At 42.2% G+C, this 26,756-nt stretch overlaps 1 long non-coding RNA gene across 1 annotated transcript; it reads right to left on the bottom strand.

The window, feature by feature from the left end:
* Positions 1 to 10,351: 10,351 nt before the first annotated feature.
* LOC129082290 (uncharacterized) lies at positions 10,352 to 14,450 on the bottom strand. Its single transcript, XR_008530396.1, has 3 exons — positions 14,364 to 14,450; positions 13,342 to 13,476; positions 10,352 to 11,500 (listed from the first exon to the last, which is right to left on the bottom strand). It is a non-coding gene; the product is annotated as an uncharacterized LOC129082290 (long non-coding RNA).
* Between the last annotated feature and the right edge of the window lie 12,306 nt (positions 14,451 to 26,756).

The following is a 26,756-nucleotide window of genomic DNA, read 5'->3' as shown; positions in this document are numbered from 1 at the left end:
TTTACTTCAGGGTAAGAAGAATATTAGTTTGTATTTTCTCTTAAAACTCCTTAGATTTTACATACTGATTTTTAACCCACCTGAATATTTCTTGTATAATGTGTGAAATAGGGCTCTATATTTGTTTTATTTCAAGTAACAGTGGTCCATGCACCTTATTTGTTGAATAAGCCTTATAAGCCTTATTTTCCCCATTGACTTGAAGTATCAGTTGAATCATATATTCTATTGTTAGTTAGATATATATGTTTGTTTCTATAATGCTCATTTTATTTCATTGATCTACTCGATTATTTCTGTGCAGATGTCATGTTGTTTTAATTGCTGAGACTTTATAATGGATTTAAGTTTTTTAATATTTTATCATGGATCTTGACATTTAAATAAATAAATAAAATCTACATTTTAAAAAAAAGGAAGAAAGGAGGAAGTCCTACCTTTTGCAACAACATGGATGGAACTGGAGAATATTATGCTAAATGAAATAAGCCAGTCGATGAAAGACAAATACCATATGATCTCACCTATAAGTGAACTCTAGTGAACAAAATAAACTAATGAACAAAATGAACCACAGGCATGGAAACATGGAGCAGACTGAAAGCAACCAGAGGGGATGGGGAAGGAGGACAATGGTGGAAAGAAGGGGAAGGGACTAGGCAAAGAACATGTATGAACGACCCCATAGACATGGACAACATTGTGGGAATTGACTGCAGGAGCTGGGGGGGATGGGTGGAGAAGGGCAAGGGGGAAAAATTGAGCCAAATGTAATAAAATAAACATGATTTTAAAGAAATAATAAGTTAAAAAAAAAAGGCCAGCTTGTTGTGCTCAGAAAACTTTTACAAAAGTCGCTTTCATTGTGTTGTCCACATACCTCCAAGGACACCATAGCTGGCTGGACTTTCCAGGACCAACTTTGTCACCAACATTTGGCCCAGCTGAACACCTGCAGCCAGCACTTCTCAAATAATGGGAAGTTACTGCAGAAGAAGGACAGAGGAAGGACACCATCTCTGCCCCTCCCTCCCTGCACCAGACAAGCCCTGTGGATCTGAGTCCTCTGATTAGCCCCAAAACTCAAGCGTAACCAAATACTTGAAATAAGTTTAAAGAAAATGTTGGAATTTGGAAAAGGCCTCACTGGGCTAGCAACTCCTTTGCTAGCCTAGATAGTAAGCTTCCTACTAAAATGCACAGAGGGAAGGAGATAATATAGTGACAAAGCAAGTTAGGCATGTGGAACCAGCACGTAGGTGTCAGCCAGAGGCCCAGGCAGTAACCCCTCTTGCCAGTGGCTAGGGCTGCGCAGACTGGCCAGGTTCAGGTGACGAGGCCACTGCGATGCAGAGAAGAGAGCCTGGCTTTCTTTGCTGTAAAGCATCAGGATGCTCTATCTCTGTTTTTAGAGCTCGGTATTTAGAAGGCTAAGTGCTTTCTAAAGTGTTTAGCTTTCTCTACATTGTTTGCACCCTGATTGAGGTGACATCTTTGTCCTGCTCCCCCTACACCCTCACCACCCCATATGCACTTCGCTCACTTTTTTACCTGATTTGCCAATGAAGCTTGAAATTAACAGCATTTTTGGTTTTGTTTGTTTCCTAATCTGGCTCCAACACTGACTCCCAGAGCCACAAAAGTGTGGTGGCCACTCTGGAAAAGCATGGTGCCTTCCCTGCGGCCACAGAATATACCCAAGCCAGAATTTCACAGACGTGGCCAGCTCCCCTGATGTGTGCAACTGGACCCCAGGGTGCAGTCGCCAGCCTCCGCATCCTTGCAGCAAGTCTACAGCATGTGTGCAGGGCTATCCAATTCCTGGGCCTGTCGTCAGAAGTTGTTGGCCTGATCTGTCTCCTGTCACCTCTTGCACTGGGGTACTCTGCTCATCACTCTGTGACACTGAGCTCTGTTAGATTCTCCCACTGCTGTATCTGTTCCAGGATTATCCAGGCCCAGGTGAAGCCCCTCATAATGCCCTAAGACACTGAATACTGGGCTGTAGAGTTCCCACAGCCTTTGCCAGATCCCCACATAACAGGCTTAATCCACCCCAGGTGGGAAAACAGACCCTACGCCACCGATACCCTCTACGCAGACCCTACATCCCTGCTCTGGCCGCCACCCGCAGGGATTCATCCAGGCCTGCTCTTCTCTCTGGGGCCCCATCCCCACTGAAATCACAGTTGGGCACCTCTGCCCACAGCCCTGAGGCAGCCAAGACACTGCCAGATGTACCCGCACAACTCTGAAGGAAGGCAACTGCTGTCTGAGAGTCTGGAGCCTGAGACTGCAGGGTCCTGTGTGCACAAGCCAGCAGCCTCACACCTGTAGGAGGAGAGAACAGGACAGAACACTCCTCTAGCAAGGTCCTTTGATTCTTGTCCCAGAAAGACACACTGCGTTGGGGTCATTTCCTCCACTTGCGAGATTAGGGCCAGGGTCTTCATTCCAAGACAAGCTCCTTCTCTCACCCCAGGAAAGGGCAGGGCATTTGAGAGTGGAAATCATCATAGACAAATAAAACACTTGTCCTCACATGCAGCCCTGGTTGGATGTCCCAGTGTCCAGCTACATAGAAGGTGCACTGTCTGCTTAGTTCATCCAGATCACCATCTGCAAAGCACCAGGGTTCAGTCACCTTTTACCTCATGACAGAGGGGTGTCAAAGGAGACACACAAGGTAGCCCAACTTGAATGAGAACATGGTGTCCTTCAGTAGTTCTCACCATGTCTAAAATAAAAATAAAGACTTGGTATTTCTCTTCTCGAGGAACATCCACTCCCTTCTCCCCTCAGTCTTGGCCTCCTTTGCTTCCCCTCCCTCCTACCCTTCCTCCAGGCTCTCTCACTGCCCCAGTTTCTTCCCACCTCTCAGCAATCCCAGTCTTGCCTGCCAGGGCCTTTCCCAGCCCAGCCTGATGCTCCCTACCCCTGAGTCCTCTGACCCCACACCCAAGGCTTTACTCACTGCAGACATGACAGGACAGCTGTAGGTGACAGGTGAGCTTCAGACATGACCACTACACTGTGCTGAGGCCTCACATAATACCATAGGATTCAGCACACTTGCTCCCTGTATTCCAGGTTATTCTCTTTTGTAGTCTGCTCTCTCCTCACACACACACCCCCTCAGCCACAAGCTCTCTTTCAAGAAAAAAGTAAAGTGAACAGGCATCCATGGTCACCTTTTCTGTCTCTGATTCACCTGCTACTGGATAGACAAATAAAACACTGTATGGTATGACTGTGGAGCCAGGACATGTGGAGCCAGCCTTGCTCCTCCACCAAGGCCGGAGGCTGATCCCTTTCCCCGACACACACACCTGCTCAGAAACTTCTTGCTTTTCCTGCACCATTATATTTTTCTCTCTACCAGGTCATTCCAACAGCAAGAAAACATGCTCTAGTATGTATGGGGGGAGAGGGCCACTGAGGAGGGTATTTTTTTCTTGACTCCACATCTTCCTCCATCAAGAGCCCCATTTCCCTGTTCCACATAACAAAATCCAGAGTGTTGTCTATAGAAGCCATCTGCTTTCTCTGCCTTCCAGTTTTTTGCTCAATGCATTCCCATCCTGATGTGGAGACCTCCACCCAGGAATTGCCGTTCACCACCTGTGACCTCCGTGCTGACAACATAAAGGCTGTTAGAGTAGCCCCATCTCTTGGCACCAGGACAACTGGCTCTTATCTTGACCCTGCACAGCATTCTATACTGCCTCTTCTTTCAGTCTCAGCCCTCCTCCTCTTCCCATCCTGACCTCCCTGGCTGTGGTTTCCAGAGGTGCCATCCAGGTCCTTGTCTTAAATGTCATCTGAGGGCCAGCAGCTCCAGACACCAACCTCTCCATCAAGGTCCTCATACATACTCATCTGACTACTTGAGACCTTGAGATCCAACCAGGGCCTTGAACTTTATGTGGCCAAAAATGGTCTTAAAATGTCCAATCTGAATCAATGACTCAAACACCTGTCCTCAACCCAGCTCCTTTCCTCTCTCTGCACTCAGAATAAATGCTCATATTGTCCTAATAATTCTATCTTCCTATTCCAAAGCATACTACCCACCACCTCCGGTCTCCACCCTGTCCAGGTGCCATCATCCCCTGCGGGGTCTGCAGCGGCCTTTCCAGCAGGCTGTGCTCCTTACTGCCCGCCTCCAGTCCAGTCCCCATGCAGCATGTGCAGCCAAAGTGATGCCATGGAACCTCTATGACTACATGGTTTTGCTCCTTGGACACTCCCTGTGAAGACTCACCCTCTCTAAACCTGGCCACCACACTTCAAGAAACCTCAGCCACAGAGCACCTGCATGATGTCATCTTGTTTACCATCACCACCCAGCCAGCCTTGGAGGTGTTCTCACTGGGAGATCTTTGGCAGCACTGGCTTTGAGACTTCTTATGCCGCAACAATGACTGAAACAACTGCATCCCACCAAGAACAGATGAGAAACAATCACAAAGGACACTCAGACCATAAAATAGGGAAATTAAAGTACATGTCAAAAATCAAAAAGCCAATAAAAGGTGTAAAGGAAATGTGAGGAACTCCCAGGGAGCAGCCCAGAAGAGCCCGTGTAGAACCTGTTGACGAAAGATAAGACAGTGAGCAGGTGAGTCCAAATCCAACTTCCAAATAACAGGAAGTCTGAAAAGAAAGAATAGAGAAAACTGAAGGGGAGGAATTATCCGTGAGCATTATTCAGGAAAATGAGTTTCCAGACAGACAGTGCCCACTGAGAGCCCAGAATGTGAGATGGATGGAACTCATCACCAAATCAGGTCACAGTGAGATGACAGTGCACCTGAAATATCCCAACCACTACCTTCTTACTAGTGACAGTGGAAGATCTTGACAGAGGTACACTGTTTTCAAGTTTCTAAGGGAAAATTACATCAACCGCCGATATTACATCTAGCCAACCTATCATTTTGAATAAAGGCATTTTCAGATACAGTTTTTTACTTCAAAGCACCTTTTCTCAGGAGTCTATTGGCTCATCAGGACTACAACAATGAGAAGAAACTTAGAAGGAGGAGAACATGGCATCTAGGAAAGTGGAGACTCAGAGCCGGAGACAGGAAAATACAGTCCCTAACTGGTGACGAAATGAAGCCCCAGGACAAGAGGCAGCAGGTGTAGGCATCAGCCAGATCAGACAGAACCAGAGGAAAAAGCCTTTTAAGAAACAGATGAGGTTAATAAAAACCTGGAGGGTTTGAACAGAGAAAGAATCACCAATCTAGTGGTCAATTCAAGAATGAATGAGTGATAGATACATGTAAATTAAGCAATTTTTAAACTGGAATGAGGCAATTATTTACTCCTGGGGAATTTAGAGGTTATACAAGCAAGGAAATGTAGTCATCATGTACCATGTGACAGTTGTGAAAAACATTTCGAGTTATAATCATGTGAAGATCAATGTGGCCAGAATTATTGTCACTTATTGTGTCACATGAGCAAATATTTCACTTCCCAAAGTAATAGGTCAAGAGATAATATTTAAAACTTAAAAATCAAGAAATAGCATTATCTGAAAGAGCAGGGGTGGATTTCACCTGAGCCCATGGAAAGAGCTGAAGAGGACTGACTCTGGGAGCGATGCTGCTTTCTGAACCTGGTGAAACTTTTAAACTGAATTAAAAGAACAATTTAAAAATCAACCCCATGCATGAAATTTCTAAGGAAGGCTATAAGAAAATGAATCAGTAGATGTTAGAGAGTAGGGAAATTGCATGTGAACCATAAGTATTTGTTGTATACTTGTTATACTCCTAAATCATTTTCTCTCATCAGTCTAGAAAGTGGTCCTCAGACATGAGTGGGGAAACATTCAGGAAGACTCCAGCCTCTCCTAAGGAATTTTGAGAAGCCAGGCTGGCTGATGGGACTCTGAGCAGCTTTGGGGGTCACAGTAGGAAAAGATGGATTATCAAGTGGCAAGTGCCCACCCAGACCCCAAGATCTGCAGCAAGCCAAAAATGTGAGTGCCTGTCAACACAGTTTTTGTACCTGCCTCATTCTTGTCTCTGTTCATGATTACTAGACCTAATAATTTACATTCAGTGAGTTAGCTCTTCACTGTTAATTCCTAAAACATTTTCTATGTAATTTTTAAATATGATGACACTTCATTTCTATTAAGGACTGGTCAAGACATATGGACTATTTATGTCACATAGCAATCTCAGGCTAATACACTCATAAACTGAAGAGAAGACTATATCACCTGCAGTAATATCACTCCTGATAAACCGACCATGTCTTCCACCGACCCCCATTTGACTCCTCTTTTTTTAAAGTAAACTTTTTATTTTGGAGTAACTTCATATTTACAGAAGAATTGCAAAGATAGTACAGATAATCCCTGTGCACAGTTCACCCAGCTTCCCCTTTTGGTAACACTTCACAGCATCATAACGCACTTGTCAAAACTAACAGATTAACATAGCTATTAAATAAACTCCAAGCTTTATTCTGAGGTCACCAGTATTTTTCCATCACTGCTTTTTCTCTGTTCCAGGATGCAGCCCAGGAAATCGCATTGAAATCTTTTTCTGGGTTTTTTTTTTATTTTTAGATATTAAGCATCACATGTCTGGCTCCATTTTTAATTTTAGCAAAGATCTGGTAAGCCTGTCATGTGACAAAAATAAGATGGCGAGATAAAATAAGAATTCTCTTACTTTCCATTTTATGTGTTTATTTTTTTATAATTTTCTTTTGCAATTTGTTTATATTCAATATTGTATTACTTCATGGTGTACAGCATAATGGTTAGACAATTATATACTTTACAAAGTGCTGACTTTGATATTTCAAGTACCCACCTGGACCCAAACATAGTCATTACAATATTATTGACTATATTCCCTATGTTGTACTTTACAAAACACTGTCTATTTTATAACTACCAAGTTGTGTTTCTTAATCCCTTCACATTTTTAACAGTCCCCCAATCCCCTTCCTCCCCTCTGGCAACCATCAGTCTATTCTCTGTATCCATTAGTCTGTTTCAATTTTGTTTGTTGATTTATATTGTTATTTAGATTCCATACATAAGTGAAATCATACGGTGTTTTCTCTGACCTAATTATTTCACTTAGCATAATAACCTTTAGGTCTGCTCTTACTGCCACATTAGTAAGATTTCATTCTTTTTATAGCTGAATAATATTCCATCATATATAAGTACCCCAGCTTTTTTATCTTCTCATCTATTGATGGAAATCTAGGTTGCTTCCATATCCTGGTAATTGTGAATAACACTGCAATGAACATAAGCATGCATATATTCTTTCAAATTAGTCTTTTGGGTTTCTTCAGATATATGAGGTCTGTCCAGAAGGTTTCCAGTCATGCAATGTGAAAAATATAAACATTTATTTAAAAAGATACAATATATAAGAAACATTGTGCATAGGACAATGATGCCTCGAGTGTCCTCCAAAGTAGGCACATTGGGACCTCACACAGTTCTCCCAATCATCACCTGCTGCCCCATTGTATTTGCCTGAATCTCATCAATGGTCTGAAATCTCTTCCCCTTTTAAGATGATAGGAGTTTTGGGAAAAGTCAGAGTTGCAGGATGCCAAATCTAAAACTGTTTTCTGTTTTAATGAGGAAAAATATCCTAAAGGCCTCTGCATGAAACATATTATTTTATGGCAACAAGAGGCCAACGATTTCAGCCTTGCTTCTCAGCAGTGTTTTAAATATTATAAACATGTCACCTTGCGGATTCATTAGCTGTTTCTCTTTTCTCCTCAGGTTGAAATACAGTAAAGACTCTAACAATATTCTAAATTCCTGGCCAAGAGTTACAAGACCAACATTAACAGCTAACTGTCCTCTGCTCAAAGCCACCTTGAAATGTCAAGTGCTCTTGTGGCTTTATGGCAGTGGCAAAAAAAAAAGTAACATTTCTAGCTGCAGTGGCTGAGGCCCTTTGAGGACATGGTTTATTCCCTAGAGGGGTTGGTGCTGCTGAGCATTTTCTCAAAGTGTGGTACCTGCAGCTCTGAGTGTCACTGTGTATATTTTTCTTGGGGTGCCTCTCTGTTTCCATTTAGCAAAAGTATATTCACTTAGCTTCCAATTTTATTAGTGAATCTGAATGAATTGTAGTCATAGCCAGATATGCTAAGGTTGTTACAATGCACAGTGGGATGTTTCTGTGGTCCTACTGGATCTGAGGTGCAGGCTAAGAAGACAAACCCAGTGAGGTGTAAATGCCCCGATGGCAGCATAGAAAAGCTCTAGAGTACATGAGGTCTCCTGGGATGTTTGTTATGTTGCAGGTGCACTTTGAGATCACCTGCATCAGATGTTATGTGGCATGGTAACCAGGAATGTACCATGATTCCAAGCAGGTCTTCTAAGCAGATTGGCCACCAACTAGTTAGAGATGCACAAACCCTACAGAGGACAGAATTTACTCCTCACCATAGCCAGTGTCAAAGGACCAGGAGGTCCTTTGGGATGAGAGCTGGAGAACAATCACGACCTCCTGTTTCTCTACCCACCAAAGGCTCTAGAATCTATATGGCCTTCTATGGCAGTCTGACCGAACCTTACAGGATTTGCTGCTGGCACAGTCATTAATAAAGCTACGAAAGGGAAAGGACTATGAGAAGTAGCATGTCTTCTGCCCTCTCTGATGCTTGAACATGTGGAATCTAAACTTTAGAATTTCCTATTTTATCAGTGCTGGCACAGACACCTGCTGCAGCTCTCTCCAGCCCCCATGCCTCTCTGGCTCTGTGCAGGGCGGCCCCACGCCTGCAGGAGCTTGCTCAGTGCACATGTTGGGAGTGGGATGGGTGCAACCCACTGCATAAGAGGACTGGGAGTTGGTGGGTAAACAGCCAGCTTCCCTTCCCTTGCTGGGGCAATCCTAAGGTACATTCAACAGAGTTCAGCAGAAGGTTTGCAGCAGAAATGACCCTGTCACTTGCAGCAGTAACCTAATTACTAACCCACCTTTCAGTGGCTTTTCCTACTCACTTTTACCTCCCTCACTTGTGTTTCTGGGGGGATCACTGCCCAAATAACTTTCACCTATGTTCTTACCTCAGCCTCAGCATATGGAGAAAACCAAACTAAGATTCAATCTTCTAGCTAAGAAACATTCTTCATCCCTCTACCCCTTATGAATTGTTTTGTTTTATTTTTAAGAATTAAGAATAAAAAAGAAAACAACACTATTGAATTATAATGGGCTAAACTCATGTGAACCAATTAGTTTTAAATCACTCAAAGTATAGACTAACATAAAAAGATACCAATAATAGAAATGCACTTTCAAATGTGGTGACTGGTCCTGACCCTATTGACTGGGTAGCTAACATTTCAACTTTTCAGCTGCAATCGTGACAGTCCTGACACAATTCAGAACAAGGACATGACATCTGAAATCAAAGAAGGAAAGAGAGCTACACTTGATTCAAGTGCAGACTATGTAAGGAAACCAATTACGTGCTCACGGCCATAGGAACTGTGCATGACTTTGTTATTAAGAATAAGGTTTTATGCATAAAAATGTTATAGAGACAGTCATAGTCTCAGGTTGAAAATTACACAGTAACTAAACCTTACAGTTCCTACAAACATAAACTCAAGATGGATTACAGACTCAAATGCAAAACATAAAACTATGAAACTTAGGAAAAAAAGAGGACTTTGGTCTAGGTAAATAGTTCTTAGAGTATTTACATCCAAATGTATAATCCATGAAGGAAAAAGTTGATAAACTGGGCTTCATTAAAGCTAAAAACCTTTACTCTGCAAAAGACCCTGTGAAGACTGTGAAAAGACAAGCTAAGATTGGGGAAAAATATTTGCAAACCATACATTCATCCAACAGAAAACTTATATCTAGAAGATATGAAGAACTCTCAAAATTCAACAATAGAGAAAAAACAATCCAATTAGAAAATGGGCAAAAAAAAACATGAGACATTTCACCAAGGAGAATATACAGATGGCAAAGAAACACATGCAAAGATGGTCAAAGGTACTCAGCCATTAGGAGACTACAAATGAAGCCACAGTCACCGCACACCTATCAGAAGGGCTAAAATAGAAAATAGTGACACGAGCAAATGCTCAAGGGGATCGAAGAAATGGGACCTTGATGTGTATCCAGTGGGGATGAGTGGAAAATAGCTACCGCAGAAAACAGTTCAGCAGCTGCTTATAAACTAAACAGTTTACTATGTTTATAAACATAATATGTAATTAACATACAACCCAGCAATTGTACTTATGAGCACTTATTCCAGAAAAATGAAAACTTACGTCCACACAAAAACTTGTACACAGATATTCATAGCAGCTTTATTTATAATAATCTAAAACTGGAAATGACCCACATGTCCATCAAGGTGAATAGTTAAACTATGGCCATCCATATCACATTGTATACCACTCAGTAATCAAAAGGAATGAACTATTGATTCATGCAAGCACTTGGGTGAATCTCCAGGAAATTATGCTGCATGAAAACAGCCAGTCCCAAAAGGTTGCAAATTTTATGATTTCACATATATCATATTATTGAAACATATATCACATATTATTGAAATGATAAAATTATAGAAATATAGACCAGATTAGTGGATGACAGGGATTAAAGGGAGTGGGGTCAGGGAGGGAAGAGGATGTGGTATAAAAGCCTCATGAAGGATCTATGTGGTGATGGAAGCATCTTGTATCTTCACTGCATCAATGTCAACACCCTGGCTAGAATATGGTACTTTAGTTTTGCAAGATGTTAGTACTGGAGAAAACTGGTAAGGGGTACAGAGGATCTCTCTGTAGCATTTCTTACAACTGCATGTGAACTCACAGTTATGTCAAAATAAAACCATTTAATTTTTTAAAATAGAACAAATAAACAGGAAAATTAATAAATCTGAGAAGATTCTAATATCATGTTTATATATAAAGGCAAATACCTTACTGAATATTAATATACATTAAGTAACAGGATAAAATGGGAAAAGTGATTATGGAAACCAGGAATCCAATGAATAATGGCTACCTAATTGTTGTAAACATTGTTTTTAAGTATCACAAAGGTTTCAATGTTAATCCTCAAAACTTAAAGAAATATTACTCTCAAAGCCTAAAGCCATTTCTGCTATTCTAGAAATGGTTTTAGATGGCTCCCTTAATTGTTTGCTTTTACTACATGAGAAACTAAGCCAAAGCCATCTTCCAACAATAAGTTGTGCCAAGGTTGCCAAGAACATTACTAGTTCCACATTCTTTAAAACAGTTCACCAGCAGCTCTTGTTCTACTGCATTCCATAAAATAAACCCATTCACACACTGGAGAATTTGAAGCCTCTTCTTTCTTTTGTTTGACATGACCTCAAAGCCTGCATCTGCTTGTCTGTCCTTTAAGCAGTTTCTCAGCAGGCTGACTGAGGGGCTGCTCCATAATTTCAATTCTTTCCTGTTCATCCAACCTGTTGCATGAACCTAAAAATAAACCCAATAAACCATGGATTTTTTGCTTCTAATCTGGATATAGCTCTCTTTAAAAAGGCAGAAAAAAAGTGGCAAATTTCATGCCATTAAAACATGCTAATACAACTGTAAGATATAATTTCTCATGTTGACAAGTTTTAATAGTAGGCAATTAACAAATTTTGCACATTTGGGGTTTGATGACACATTGACCATCAGAGGGACCTTGGCCCCAATTGTGTTCACATACGCATATGTACTGGTTGCTGTGTAACAAATTATCCTACAATTTAGTGGCTGAATGCAACCATAAATATTTGTATCTCACAGTTTTGTGAACCAAGAATTCAGGAGTGTTATACTGAAGAGGCTCAGGGTCTCTAATGTGGAACAAGACTAATGCCTCCATGTGAAGGCAGGCAGAAGTGACGAATTTCCTCTTACTCAAGAGAGGTGAGATTCTTGCTTCAATTCAGGTCATCAACTGATTAGATGAGGCCCACCTACACTGTGGCAGGCATCTGCTTACCAGTTTATAGATTTAAATTTAAGTTCATCCAAAAATGTACAGACATGTTTGAACAAAGTCTGGACACCCTAAGGCTTACTCAAGTTAACACAAAATTAGCCATCATACCCACTATTTCCCTTTAAACTTATCAACATTAATTATAACCCTATTCTCCTAATTTGGTATTTCACTCAGTCACCCATTGCCCATCTGTAATAATGTATGAGTTCTCAGGTGCATTACCACCCTGCTCACACTCATCTACAATGCTTTTCCTTCCCTTTCCCTATATCTCGAGTCTCTTTCTCACCACACACACATAAACACCCAGCTCTGATGCCTAAGTTTCAGTGAAGCAGTTAATATTTCAAATATTAACTAATATTTCAAAATATTTCCTATAAAATCAGAAATATTTAAATTGTAGACTGTTATTATGCTTTCTCTCCCAGAATGAATGTTAAATCTCAACAATCCTTTGTTAACACTCATGTGCTCACTTCTCAGTCATTAATCATATCCACTTTGATATCAAATGCATAATACAAGATATATTGTTCATAGTGTGTCAGAGCTCTTTACCTTCTTAGCTTGATTAAAGTAATTTCTTCTAGTATCCTCAAAAAATGTATGCAGTTTTACTTTCTGAGGCTCTACGTGTCCAAAATGACCACAATTTTTTCTGAAACATGACTTTCATTTTTCTCAATATAATTTACTTGTATAATTATTCTTAATTGTTATCTTCTATCTTCCAATGTTGTTAATGAGACATGTAATGCTAATCCCTTTTTTATGTTTAAAAAAATTCTGAAGCTTATAGGTGTTTGTTACTTTATCAGGAAATTCACTGGAGTAAGTCTGAAGAGATGTCTTGGGATAGAGTTTCATCGACAATGTGGTCCTGTGTAGACACACAGAGGTGTGTCAGCAAGCATGGACTGACCCCCTGATATCCCAGTGGAGGGGCACTCACACAAGTAACAGGAAGAGTATTTTAAGTGTACCTGAAAGGCTAGTGTATGGAATAGAATGTTCTATTCACATCTGGTCTCAGTGTCCCACAGGCTGATCAAGAGGTATATCTCCGACACTTGTCAAGGTATCTGGAAGCTGGTTGGAGCAGCAAAGTGTGTGTTTAAGTTGACTGCACTCTAGGTACTTCCTTGCAACTGCTTTTTTAAAGGCAGCTTTCTTCTGAGGATCTTACATGCCATATCCATTATAAAGTCCTCCTTAGCACTTCCTGGTGCAGTATTTGCATATGCCTCTCCTGAAGTAAAGCCTCCCTTGGTAATGGCAGATAGAACAGCAAGGGGGATGAGAATGCACTGGTACTCACACACACCCCTGAAATGGGGAATCCCAATGTCCTCGTCCACCACAATGGGCAGCCTGGCCACACTGAAGCTTCATTTCCTCTGTCCTGTCTCCCAACTTGGGATGGAGAAGGTTACAAGCAAGCAGTTGTTAAACCCTGGAAGAGAAAATTCATAGACCCAGAGGGCATTATGTTAAGTGAAATAAATCAGACAGAGAAGGGCAAATACCATATGATTTCACTTATATGTGGAATGTTGAAAAACAACAAAAAAAAAATGAACAAACAAAATAGAAACAGACTCATAGATACAGAGAACATTTTGATGGCTGCCAGATGGGAAGGGAGTTGGAGGGTTGGGTAAAAAGGAAGAAGGGATTAAGAAGTATAAATTGGCATTTACAAAATGCTCATGAGGATGAAAAGTACAGCTTAGGGAACATGGTGAATAATATTGTAATAACTAGGTATGGTGCCAGCTGGGTACCATCGGGGACATCACTTTGTAAGTTATATAAATGTCTAACCACTATGCTGTATACCTGAAACTAATATACAATAATACTGAATGTCAATTGTAATTGGAAAAAGAAAGGAAGAAAGGAATGAAGGGAAGGGAAGGGAAGGGAAGGAAAGGGAAGGGGAGGAAAGGGAGAAAGGAGGGAGGGAGGAAGGGAAGAAGGAAGGAAGGAAGGAAGGAAGACAGAAAAGAGATGAGAGAGAGAGAGAGAGAGAGAGAGAGAGAGAGAGAGAGAAGAGCACTGGCTGATATGGCTCAGTGGATTGAGAGCCAGCCTGTGAACCAAAGTGTCGCTAGTTCAAGTCCCAGTCAGGGCACATTCATGGGTTGTGGGCCAGATCCCCAGTAGGGGGCACTCAAGAGTCAACCACACATTGATATTTCTCTCCCTCTCTTTCGCCCTCCCTTCCTTTCTCTAAAAAAAAATAAATAAAATTTTTTAAAAAGAGAGAGAGAGAGAAAAGAAAGAAAGATCAAAAACAATATGCCATTCCCAGGATGAAAGGCAGACCCAGCAAGGTACCCCTGGGGCCACAGCCACCCTGGGAGGCCAGTGTCTCAGGCGGTGTCTCAGGTGGTGTCTCATTTCTCCAATCTCTCAGCTTCACCTGCAATGTTCAGAAAACAGAGATCACAAACCATGTGACTCTTTTATAGCAAGAAATGACACCAACTAGGGCAAGAGAGTAGGAGTGTTGGGGCCCCTCCCCCACACCCAAGAGTGACGCAGATTGTCCTCTAAAAGAGCAAGGATGATGAAAAAAATTTCTCAATGCCAATAAAAAGCCACAGCAGAAGGGGTAAAGAGGCATTATCTAATCATGCAGAAAATGGGAGAGGAGGAGGCTGTCAAAATGCTCTCTTCTCCCTCGAAACATCTCAGCTGCTCTCTCCTTGAGCAGAAGGAAAAGCTCTTTGAAAAAGCAACGATTTGCCTCAAAAACATTCATTTAAAAAGTCTTACAATTATTGACATTCTCATTAGACATTGGCAGGAGCAGAGTATCTCCCCTGTGCCTGCTGAGAGAAGAGTTTGTTTTTTAGGAGGGGAAATAAAACAAAGGCACAGTCCAAGGACGCTGTGCTCAAAGTGCACGTGATGTGAACTTGATTGTCCCAGCAATAATGAGCCTGAGACTGTGCTGTTATCCACCTGGGCAGGCTGCCCCACATCTCTCTCTCTCTCCCATCCCCCCACCCCTCAGACACAGAAGCTCAGCTGGGCATCCGTCCAAATGACTCATTATATTCTAGCTGTATTCAGCACAAAAGTCATCTAACATCAGAGGATCAGTTACATCAACTAACAAGCACAGGGATTGATAAGCAGCTAAAATTAGGTCATAGCAAAGCAGCGCTTCTGATGGATGAGGTGAAATTTAGCCACAGGTTTGCTATTTAAAGATCTGTTATGGTTCCTTTCCTGTAACCACAATGAGCACACAACAAAGGATCAGGCCTCTGATGAAATGTTTAATCATTGCTATTTGCCCAGCTGACTGTGGTAACGATTTACAGGTTTTTGAAGAAGCGTTCAGTTCTTGACTGAGCAACATAAATAAATGCATTTTAATTCCATATCCAGAGCCTAATGGCGGCTATTTCTCCCTCCTCAGGGTGAATTCCATCAAGTTATTTTAATCACTTTTAAAAGCATTCTGTCAAACACTTTAGCCTCCAAATTATGACCCAGTTTGGTGTTTCAAAATTCTTCATCCAGTTAAAGCAAATATGCTCTCGATTGCCAAATGTATTCACTTTGTCCTAGTGGCCTGATGTCTTTGCTTTCCCTTTTCCTTCAATTTTAGAATTGCACACAGTTCCTAAGTGACTCACTTTCTTCTCTTCAGTTTACATATTTCCATTTCGTGGTGCTCCAGATTGGGGCTCCCGTTTAGTTGCATTTAGGTTAGTTGCGCTGAAGTTCCAGCCCTGCAACAGACAAGAGTTCTGGTTTCTTTATGTGATGTATTACGTTTATTGACTTGCGTATATTGAACCATCCCTGCATCCCTGCGATGAATTCCACTTGATCATGGTGGATAATCTTTTTAATGTATTGCTGGATGCGGTTTGCCAATATTTTGTTGAGGATGTTAGTGTCTATGTTCATCAGCAATATTGGTTGTAGTTTTCTTTCTTTGTTGTGTCTTTATCTGGTTTTGGGATTAGGATGATACCAGCCTCATAAAAAGAGTTTGGGAGTCTTCCTTCATCTTGGATTTTTGGAATAGTCTGAGAAGGACAGGGGTTAGCTTTTCCTTAAATGTTTTATAAAATTCTCCTGTGAAACCATCCAGCACAGAGCTTTTGTGTGCCAGGAGTTTTTTGATTACTGCTTCAGTTTCACCAGTTATCGGTCTGTTCAGGCTTTCTCCTTCTTCTTCCTTCAGTGTTGGAAGGCTATACTTTTCTAGAAATTTGTCCATTTCATCAAGATTTTCAAATTTCTTGGCATATAATTGCTCATAGTAATTTCTTACAATCCTTTGTATTTCTGTGGTATCAGTTGTTATTTCTCCTCTTTCATTTCTGATATTATTTATTTGGGTCCTCTCTCTTTTTGTCTTGATGAGTCTGCTTAAAGGCTTGTCAATTTTGTTTATCTTTTCAAAGAAACAGCTCCTGGATTGGTTGATCCTTTGAATTGTTCTTTTAATCTCTATGTCATTCAATTCTGCTCTGATCTTGATTATTTCCTTCCTTCGACTTGCTCTGGGATTTATTTGTTGTTGTTCCTCCAGTTCTTGAAGTTGCAGGGTTAGGTCATTTATTTCAAATGTTTCTATCTTTTTCAGGTAAGCCTGTATTGCTATGAACTTCCCCCTCAGGACTGCCTTTGCTGTGTCCCATAGGTTTTGGATGGTTGTGTGCTCATTTTCATTTGTTTCCAGAAACTTTTTGACTTCTTCTTTGATCTCATTATTGACACATTCATTGTTTAATGTGTGCTATTCAGTCTCCATGAGTTTGAAAGTGTTTGAGGTTTTTCCTTGAGGTTGGTTTCCAGTTTCAAGCCCTTGTGGTCTGAGAAAATGCTTGTTATTATTTCAATTTTCCTGAATTTGTTGAGGCTTGTTTTGTGACGTATCATGTGGTCTATCTTTGAAAATGTTCCATATGAATTTGAAAAGAATGTATATTTTGCTTCTTTGGGATGAAAGGTTCTATATACATCCCATAAACAAAAGGAAAGACAAAAACCACATGATCATCTCAATAGATGCGGAAAAAGCATTTGATAAGGTACAGCACCCGCTTATGATAAAAACACTCAGCAAAATGGGAATAAAGCGGGCATGCCTCAACATAATAAGGGTCATATATGAAAAACCTACAGCCAACATTATACTCAACGGGCAAAAAAACCTAAAAGTTTCTCCACTAAGATCTGGAACAAGACAAGGATGTCTGCTTTCGCCACTTCTTTTCAATATAGTATTGGAAGTCCTAGCCACAGCGATCAGAAAAGAAAAAGAAATAAAAGGCATCCAAATTGGAAAGGAGGAAGTAAAACTGTCATTGTTTGCAGATTACATGATAGTGTACAGAGAAAGCCCCATAGAGTCCACCAAACAACTACTCGACCTAATAAGTGAATTTGGCAAAACAGCAGGATATAAAGTCAGTATTCATTTGTATATTTGATGGCATTTTTGTACACCAACAATGAAATATCAGAATCAGAAATCAGGAAAAAAAAATTTGCTATAGCAACAAGAAAAATTAAGTACCTAGGAATAAATTTAACCAAGGAAGTAAAAAGACCTGTACTGAGAAAACTATACAACACTGAAGAAAGAAATTAAGGAAGACACAAATAAATGGAAGCATATACTGTGCTCATGGATTGGAAGAATTAGCATCATCAAAATGTCCAGAATACCCAAAGCAATTTATAGATTCAATGCAATCCCTATTAAAATACCAATGACGTATTTCACAGACATAGAACAGACATTTCAAAAATTTATATGGAACCATAAATGACCCCGAATAGCTGCAGAAATTTTAAGAAAGAAAAACAAAGCAGGAGGGATCACAATACCAGACTAAAAACTATATTACAAGGCCACTGTAATCAAAAGAGTCTGGTGCTGGCACAAGAACTGACACATAGATCAGTGGAACAGAATAGAAAGCCCAGAAATAAACCCATGTCTCTATGGTCAATTAATATTTGACAAAGGGGGCAGAAGCATAATTTGGAGTAAAAATAGCCTCTTCAACAAATGGTATTGGAAGAGCTGGACAGCTACATGCAAAAAATTGAAACTCGACCAACTTACACAGTATACAAAAATAACTCAAGATGGATAAAAGACTTAAATGTAAGTTGCGACACTATAAAAGTCCTAGAGGAGAACATTGGCAGGAAACTCTCAGATATCCCACACAGCAATATTTTCACAGATATGTCCCCAAGAGCAAGGGACATAAAGGAAAGAATAAACAAGTGGGACCTCATTAAAATAAGAAGCTCTGCATGGTTAAAGAAAACGTCAGCAAGATGAAAAGGGAACCAACCATATGGGAAAATAGATTTGCCAATGATACATCAGATAGGGGTTTGATCTCCAAAATATATAAAGAACTCACATGACTCCACTCCAAGAAGACAAACAATCCAATTAAGAAAATGGGCAAAGGACCTGGACAGACACTTCTCCAAGAAAGAGACATAGAGGGCACAGAGACAAATGAAAGGATGCTCAGCAACACTAGCCATCAGAGAGATGCAAATTAAAACCACAGTAAGATACCACTTCACACTGGTCACAATGGGCATCATAAACAGCTCAACAAACAACAGGTGCTGGCAAAGTTGTGGAAAAAAGGGAACCCTAGTACACTGTTGGTGGGAATGCAGACTGGTGCAGCCATGGTGGAAAGCAGTTTGGAATTTCCTCAAAAAGCTAAAAATGGAACTGCCTTTTGACCCAGTGATTCCACTGCTGGAATTATGCCCTACAAATCCCAAAACACCCATTTGAAAGAACCTATGCACCCCAATGTTCGTAGCAGCACAATTGACAATAGCCAAGTGCTGGAAGCAACCTGAGTGCCCATCAGTAAATGAGTGGATCAAAACACCATGGTACATTTACACAGTGGAGTACTACACAGCAGAAAGAGCTACTACCCTTTGCTACAGCATGGATGGAACTGGAGAGCATTATGCTAAGTGAAATACGCCACAGGGTGAAAGACAAATACCATATGATCTCACCTATAAGTGGAACCTTATCAACAAAACAAATAAGCCAGGAAAATATAACCAGGAACATTAAAACAAAAAAGAAACCAATAGGACCAAGAGGGAAGGCGGGAGGGTGGGATAGGGAAAGGGAAGGGAATGGTCAAGTCAAGGAACATGTGTGGAGGGCCCATGGACAAAGCCAAACTATAAAAGGATTGAGGGAGGGAGGTGGGGGAGGAGGGCAGGGGAAAGTGGTGGTGGGAAGGTGGAGGAAAATGTATTTGAACAATAGAAATATAAAATAAATTTAAAAAAAAAAACAGTTCTGGTTTTTTAACCCTGGAGGAGGTGGGGCCTAGAGCCACACATGCAGGCTATGGTGGCTGTGGGTCAGTGTGTCCTGTCTGGGCAAAGCCAGGATGTATACTTTGTGCCCACCCAAGCCACCACTGTCCCCTACCTCCAAGGGGCCTGTGACAGCACCAGGCACATTCAAGGCCACAGACAGCTCTGAGGGGCTGTTGAGCCTTCCAAGGTACTGGACCCAAAAGTAATGCAGCAGGGTCATGCGCACAGTTGGGGAAGGAGAACATGAGGCAGAAAAGTTAGAAGAGGGAACAAGGGCCTCGACCCTACCCTTCCCCTTTTCCATCATTGCTGGAACATCACAGATGTGACCTTCACTGACCTCTTGTTTCCTGCTTTTCCCTCCCCAATTTCCTGTAATTGGGAGGACCAAAAAAATTCCCCATCTAGAAAGGAGAGACAAGGGTGAGCTGCATCGGCACTTACGCCGCAGGTATCAGAAGCAGAGAACCACTCTATCCCCATCCTGGCCTGCATTTAAGAAAAACCTCCCACCCAGACCCTATGCAGGCATCTCATTCGCCAAGACTGCCCATTCTCACTTCTTGAGTGTATGCTATCTCTTTAATAAATTTACTGTGCTTTGCTAAATCCTCTATCACACTCTCAAATTCCTTCTTGTTCTGTGACAAGGACCTAAATCAGGCTGAGGCCTCCCTTGACCTCAGGTGCCACCCAGCATAAAGGAGGCCTCAGTGGGCAAAGACAACTGAGTCAGAGCTCTGGAAAGGCCGAGAGGACAGAGTTCCTTCTCCATGCAAGTCCGGGCCCTGGCAGCTGTCCCAGGCCTCACAGAGAGCCACGGTGCGCTTGGGAAGAGGGCACGTGAGTTATGCCTCTGCTGCCCTGTGCAGTCCAAGTTCCTCAGCAGACCAGACTGCCCTCCTAGACCCTGTCCCAGTTACATCTTCCCACCTCTTCCTTCCAGAAGGGACACCTGGGTTTCCAGCTGACCATTCAGCAGGGACAGTGATTATCCTGTCATCTCAGAAACATAACCACGTGACCACGTCTAGCAACTGCTTTTCAAATGCAATTTCCACATGTTTGCTTCCGTTCTAGCCAAATGGTTGTGCTAGCTTGGTTGGAAGGATAAACTCTAATCACAAAGTACGGTTCCCATTATTATATTAACTGGGTGTCTAATGCAGTGGCTTCTGTAATCCTGTGGACATTTCTTAGAGAGCCTACTGCAGACAGCAGGAGGGTGTGTTGCCATGCCCTCAGTCCCCATTTCCCATGATGTAGAGGGTTGGGTAGAGCTGCAGGGCCCAGAGGATAGGCAGGCGCTCACTAGGAAGCCCAGCTGATGGGGAGCTCAGTTGAGATGGGAGAGGAGACAAAATATTTTAAATTTTGATTCTAAACCTCCAAGTGGTTGCTCCTGGCTGTGTTTCTGCACTCTCCACACACAGCCGCCCAACCTATGTGCCTTAGTTAGGATTCCTCCCTGTGACATCCCAGTGCAGGGAACGTATTTGGAAAGTTATTTCAAGAGCACTGGTGGCAGGGAGGAAAAAGAACAGAGGTGAGATGGGACAAAGAAGGCAACAAGAAAGCCAGTTGTTATCATGATAAATGAGCCCTAGCCCACTTGGGACCCCTGGGTGCCAGGTGGATCTCAGGGTGAAGTTGCAGAACATGTGTAAGCTGCTCCCAGGGACCACTACCAGAGGCTTATGGGGTGGGGAGGGACATTGATCCACAGGGTCCTGGCCTGTTGAAGAGTCAGGCAAACTGGCAGAGGGCCAGAAAGAGCCCTGCTGAGATGCAGGTGCTTAGGCGTTAGCAGGTATGCATCTTCTGGTGGAAGTGAGAGTGGGTGGGTGTGTTGACAGCGCTAGCTACAGCATCCAGGACATTGTTTTCAGGAGTGCTCTTTTAAAGCTTAAATTGTGCCCCATGTCAGGAGAAATGGGAGCAAAAATCCTGATTAGTCAGGGGTTGTTTTCAAGGGTTTATTAAAAGGGGCACTTCTATTCATGTTCACAGTCCCAGCTGTGTGTGCCTTTATACTCAATGGGTGCTAAGGCCATCCTGTGGAGGATGACACGTGCTCTTTTTTGGACCCTTCAACCAGAGGGCCTATTCCTTGAGGCTGGTAAATTATACCAGGTGTCATTGCTAATCACCTTCCTCTAGGTTATTTAGGTTATATCAAGAATAAATATATATATATTTATCAAGAATAAATATATATATATTTAGGCCCTCCAAGTTATGTTGACTGATTACATTTTCCAAAAATGGCCACACCTGTTAGCATAACCCGAGAGTCTATATTCCCTCCTGCAATAGGTTGAATTGTGTTCCCCCAAAATTTATATGTTGTATGTCTAACTCCAAGCATCTCCAAAATGTAACAATATTTAGAGTTGTATTCTTTAAAGAAGTAATTAAGGTAAAATGAGGTCACTAGGGTAGGTCCTAATCCAACATGACAGGTGTCTTTATAAGAGGAGGAGATTAGGACACAGACACACACAGAGGGACAACAATGTGAGGACATTGGGAGAAGACAGCCTGCCATCTGAAAGCCATGGAGAGAGGCCCCAGGAGAAACCAACCCTGCAGAAACATTGATCTTGGACTTTCAACCTCCAGGACTATGAGAGAATAGAAGCCTGTTGTTTAACCCACCCAGTCCATAGCCCTACTACATGTCCCTTGAGCCTGGACAACTCCAAAACTACCTTAACCAACAGTGCACAGTAGAAGTGACACTGAGACTTCAAGGCTACATCAGAAAAAGCAACAGGGTTTCCAGCCTGACTTTCTGTCTCTCCTGAATGCTTGCTTTCTCAGCTCAGCCAACATGCCTTGAGGGACCCCAGGCAGTCCACATGGGGCAACAACATGGCACCAATCACCAGACAAACATGTAAGGGAGACATCAGGGGATCCCAAGCCCCAGGCTCACAGTCTTTCAGTTGAGGTTTCAGCCACGTTGGGGCAGAAACAAGCCATTCCATCTGCATTGTCCGAATTCTCAACCCACCAAATCCATGAGCATAAGACACAACTATTTTATGCCACTATATTTTAGGGTAACTTGTTACACAGTCATGGTGACTGAAGCCATCTTGAACAGGAAATAATGTGATCTTCAGTTTGCCAATGAGAAAACTGAGACAAAGTAAACTCAATGATTTTTCCAAGGTCACACAGCTAGGCAACACCAGAGCAACTTGAGTAATTTTCCCACCATGAAATAAGGAGTTATCAAGTGTGTACATCAGGGAACAAAGCCTGCTAAGCCACTGGTACACAGAGATGGCCTGGGGAGTAGTGGTGGACTGCATATACATCTAGGGTATTTCGGGTGTTCAGGGTATTCACCTACCTTGAGTATTTTCCTGCAAAGATTGTGTAAGTAGATCTGTTGGACATATTTCAAGGATATATTTATTAAAAACTTTGTTAGAAAGTGCCACATTTCCCCCCAATGAAAGGGCAAAATTTGACACTCCATTAACAGTGTCTGGGAATCCTGGATCAGTAAAGTCTTGGCAACATTATGGGATTTCTGATAATTGGGAAAGCTTTTATTCTTTTTTTTCAATTATTTTTAAAACCTTAGATGGTATACTTAAATCAGCATATGTTGAATTATAACTTTGAAGCCTTATCTATTGCCCTCACATTGTGAAAGACAAGGAAAGTAGTATAGTTACACCAGCTTCCTTTTCTCCTCTCTGTCTCCAAATTCTTGCCAATTACACAATTATCTCTCAGTTGTCCTGCTAGAGCATTTGCAGGCAACTCCCTACCTGGAACTTCTATATCTGCAGGCTGTGTTCTACTTTGGTCTCAGCTTCAGTGACTCAGTGGCTCTCAGGGTCCACCTCAAGTTGCTATCAACAGGGCTCCTGGTGTGACATTCCCTGAGTCCTATTTGTGTGCTGTTGTTGTACTTCTAGCTGATTGACCCTCTTCTTATCATCACATCTTGCCTTTGGGGGTTTTCTTTGAGACATTACTTCACAGTAGCCATGTATTCTCCCATCTTCAAAACTGGGCTTGGACATGTTCTTTGACTTTTAGCACATTTTTGTTCATGTGTTCTTCACCTATCCTTTGTTATCAGCCACCTCCCTTTTGCAGCCTCGTTCAGGTCCTTTGTTTGTTCTTTTTTGATGATTAATTGTCCTGATTTGAGGTGCCATTCATGGCAGACCAATTGGTACCAGAGAAGGGACCAGGAGAGTGAACTAGGACAAACTGAAACTTGAATGAGAGCATTTTCACCAACATCACACCCCAGGGCTGCCTTTACTTAGGAAGAACTGTGGTGGCCATCAAAGCTGCACAGGCTGCCACCCCATAGATTGCGCCTGACTCTAGCTGAGCAATCCCTAAGCAGATTATGCCCACCTTCCTTCTGTCAATCATCCTGGAGTCCACACAACATAGGAAGCCTGGAGTTGACCAGTAGACTCAAAGAGCTGACCAAAAAGCAAATGGAAATTCTAGTTCCTATCTGGACAATGGGGAGTAACCTGAAAACTCTAACAAGGTGCTATATTTCACGTGTGTCACAGTTGCCTTCTGTGTTTTTGTGTCCTTCCTTATCCTGTAACTAGAATGGCTTCACTGAACCCCCTCCTGGGAGAAATCATGTAATTGTTTCAATTTTGCTAATTATCTACTTAAGGGTCACTGTTTCCTACAATATAGCAGCTTAACTAATTAAAAAGATTAACCTGGGGTAGAAATAGAGAGTAAATTTATGCAAATTTATGACACTATGACTTGGACATAGGTATGAAGAACAGTATGAGACTTCCAGCCTATGAACCTGTGAATGGCTAGCTGCCCCTGGAGGCTACCTCCAGAGTTGTTCCTCCTGGAACCAAGACCAGCTAATATCCAATCCAGGATCCCAGGTACTATTCTGGTTCTGGCTGCATGTTGGCACCCCCAGGGCATCCAAAACCCCAAACAGGTCACAGCAGGACTCCAGAAGGTGGGGCTATTGCTGGAACTTTCCACAGCTCCCTAGAGCATTCCAGCAAGTGGCCTGGTTGAAAACCCCTGGTCTAGACTACAGTGTGTGGTCTTTGGTTGATAGTCTGAGCCTGCTTTCTTCCTGAAGTAAATTTTGAAGCAAATTCAAGTCAGGTCAAACACACCTGTTCCTTTCCAATCACAGGTGCTAACAACCAGTAACAAATCAGAGGGAAAAGAAATCTTCCTTGGGAAGAGCCCTCAAAAACCTTTTTTTTTTTTCCTCTACAGTCTAGGTGGTCCTCAACCTCCACTGCTTCTGGACTTACTCTGGGTTATTAAGAAAAATGCATGCCATGGATCCGTGCCCCTCCCCGCCCCACCCAGGGCTCCTGTCTTAAAGGGTTTAGATGTGTCCTGGACCTTCCCTAGTGACTCCTAGGACCCTATACCTTCATGCTGACCCATGTGAGTAGGGACACCTTTGGGTTCCAGGTTGGTTCTAATGGTCCCATTGCTCTTTGGACTATTTAGGATGGTCAGAAGAAACTGTGCACAATGACTATTTTTGAATAGTCATTTATTTAAAAAGTCACCACGGTCTTCCTAGGTGTCCACTACTGTGCTAGGTGGTTGGGGAAGGACTGTGGACAACAAAGACACAGTCCCCGCTACCCCATAGCTTGTATTATATGACTATATTATAGTCCTCACTATATTCTTGTAAACAAAGTAATTGAAAATGGTAGGGCATGTTATAAGAAAAGCAAACAGGGTGCTTAGATATAACATAATGGGGTCATGTCTCCTCCCACTTGGGCCTTTACCTGCTCTCTCCCTACTGCTTTACAAAAAGGTTCAGGGGGTAACCCTTACACTGGCCTGAAAGATAAAAGAAAGCAAGTCACAGGAGGGAGAGAAAGACTGTTCTGGGCAGAGAGAAGCACATACACAGGCAGTCACGTTGGGTCTTAAGAAGACAGAGGCTTCCATCTGGGCCACACCCTCACTCTCTCTTGGCTTGCTTAATCTGAAGGAAGCCTGGCCTCTGTGGCGAGCTGCCCTATGGAAAGACCCAGTGCAAGGACTGATGTCCCCACAAAGTCAGTGAGGACCTGCCAGCAGCCACAAGATGAGCTCCAAAGCAGACCCCCTCCAAAGCAAGCTGACATGACAACTGTGGTCCCGTAGGTGACTTGATCCAGGGGATCCAGGTAAGCCACATCCATATTCTTGATCCATGAAATTGGTGAGATAATAAATGTTTACTGTTTAAACTGCTAACTTTTGCAGTGATTTGTTAGACAACAATAGATACCTACTACAGGTGTCCTCTACTACTATTATTCCACCTGCCTTCTTCCTGCAAATTGGCTCCTATATTTCTTTGACTTGTCCTCATCACTTTTTGTGTCCTTTCTTATTTTCTGGCATCACAAGATGCTCCAGGTTCATCTTGTACTTTCCCTGCTCCAGTTCTGGAATCAACTGCTTCTATGAAGAATTCTATTCCTCATACTGGAGAATGTTTTTTAGAAACCCAGACCTGGGTGCTGGGCATGCTTGGTGCTACTGGGTGTCACTGCTTCTAGGCCCTCTCCGCAGGCACAGCTAAGAGATAAATGCATGTATACCCACATCAATGTCTATTTTTATAAACTGTCTATACATGTATTAGAAGCCAGGAGTTATTGCTGACACCTCCAAATCCCACCCAACACCCCAAGAGGCTTTCTGATCTTACTGTATTCGCAATTCCTCCAGGAGAGCTGTTCTCACTTCCCAGAGCGGCCTGTGTGTTCTGTAGTGTCGGGACCCACAATGCCAACTCAGTTTCTGGAGTAGCCTGGTCCTGTATCCTCCCACTTGAGCCTGCACCTACTCTCTCCTTGCCCCTCCCATGGCTGTCCTAATCAACTTGAATTCCTGCAAGGTCAGTTTGAGAGTTAAGAGGTCCTAGGTTGTCCCAGCTTTTTGGGCCTTCCTTTTTTTTTAAATCGAGGTAAAATATACTTAACATAAAATTCACCATTGTAACTACTTTAAATTGTGAAATTCAGTGGTTTTTAGTATATTTACAATGTTGGGTAGTCATTAACACTACCTAATTTCAGAATATTTTCATCACCCCAAAAGGATACCCTGTACCCACTAAGCAGCCTCTTCTGATCTGCCAGTGGGTCCCATATAGTCGCCTGGGGTGGTCTGAAGTGAGCTTGTATACTCCCCTGGAGTGATCTCAGGTGGGCCCATGCACTTAGTGTGATTATAGCTGCTGTTCTCAATTGGCTGGATGCCATCTCCAGTGAATACTTGCTAGACTATTTGGGATCCTCCTTTCTTGGGTCCTTAGATTCTTTCCCATCTTGTCCTTCTTTTTCTGACCACACAGATGACAATGCC

This window comes from Pteronotus mesoamericanus, unplaced genomic scaffold (assembly GCF_021234165.1).
Source record: "Pteronotus mesoamericanus isolate MK-2021 breed Mesoamerican mustached bat unplaced genomic scaffold, CSHL_Meso_final scaffold_125, whole genome shotgun sequence".
In the NCBI taxonomy this organism is placed as follows: domain Eukaryota; kingdom Metazoa; phylum Chordata; class Mammalia; order Chiroptera; family Mormoopidae; genus Pteronotus; species Pteronotus mesoamericanus.
This window is presented reverse-complemented; position numbering and strand designations above follow the sequence as displayed.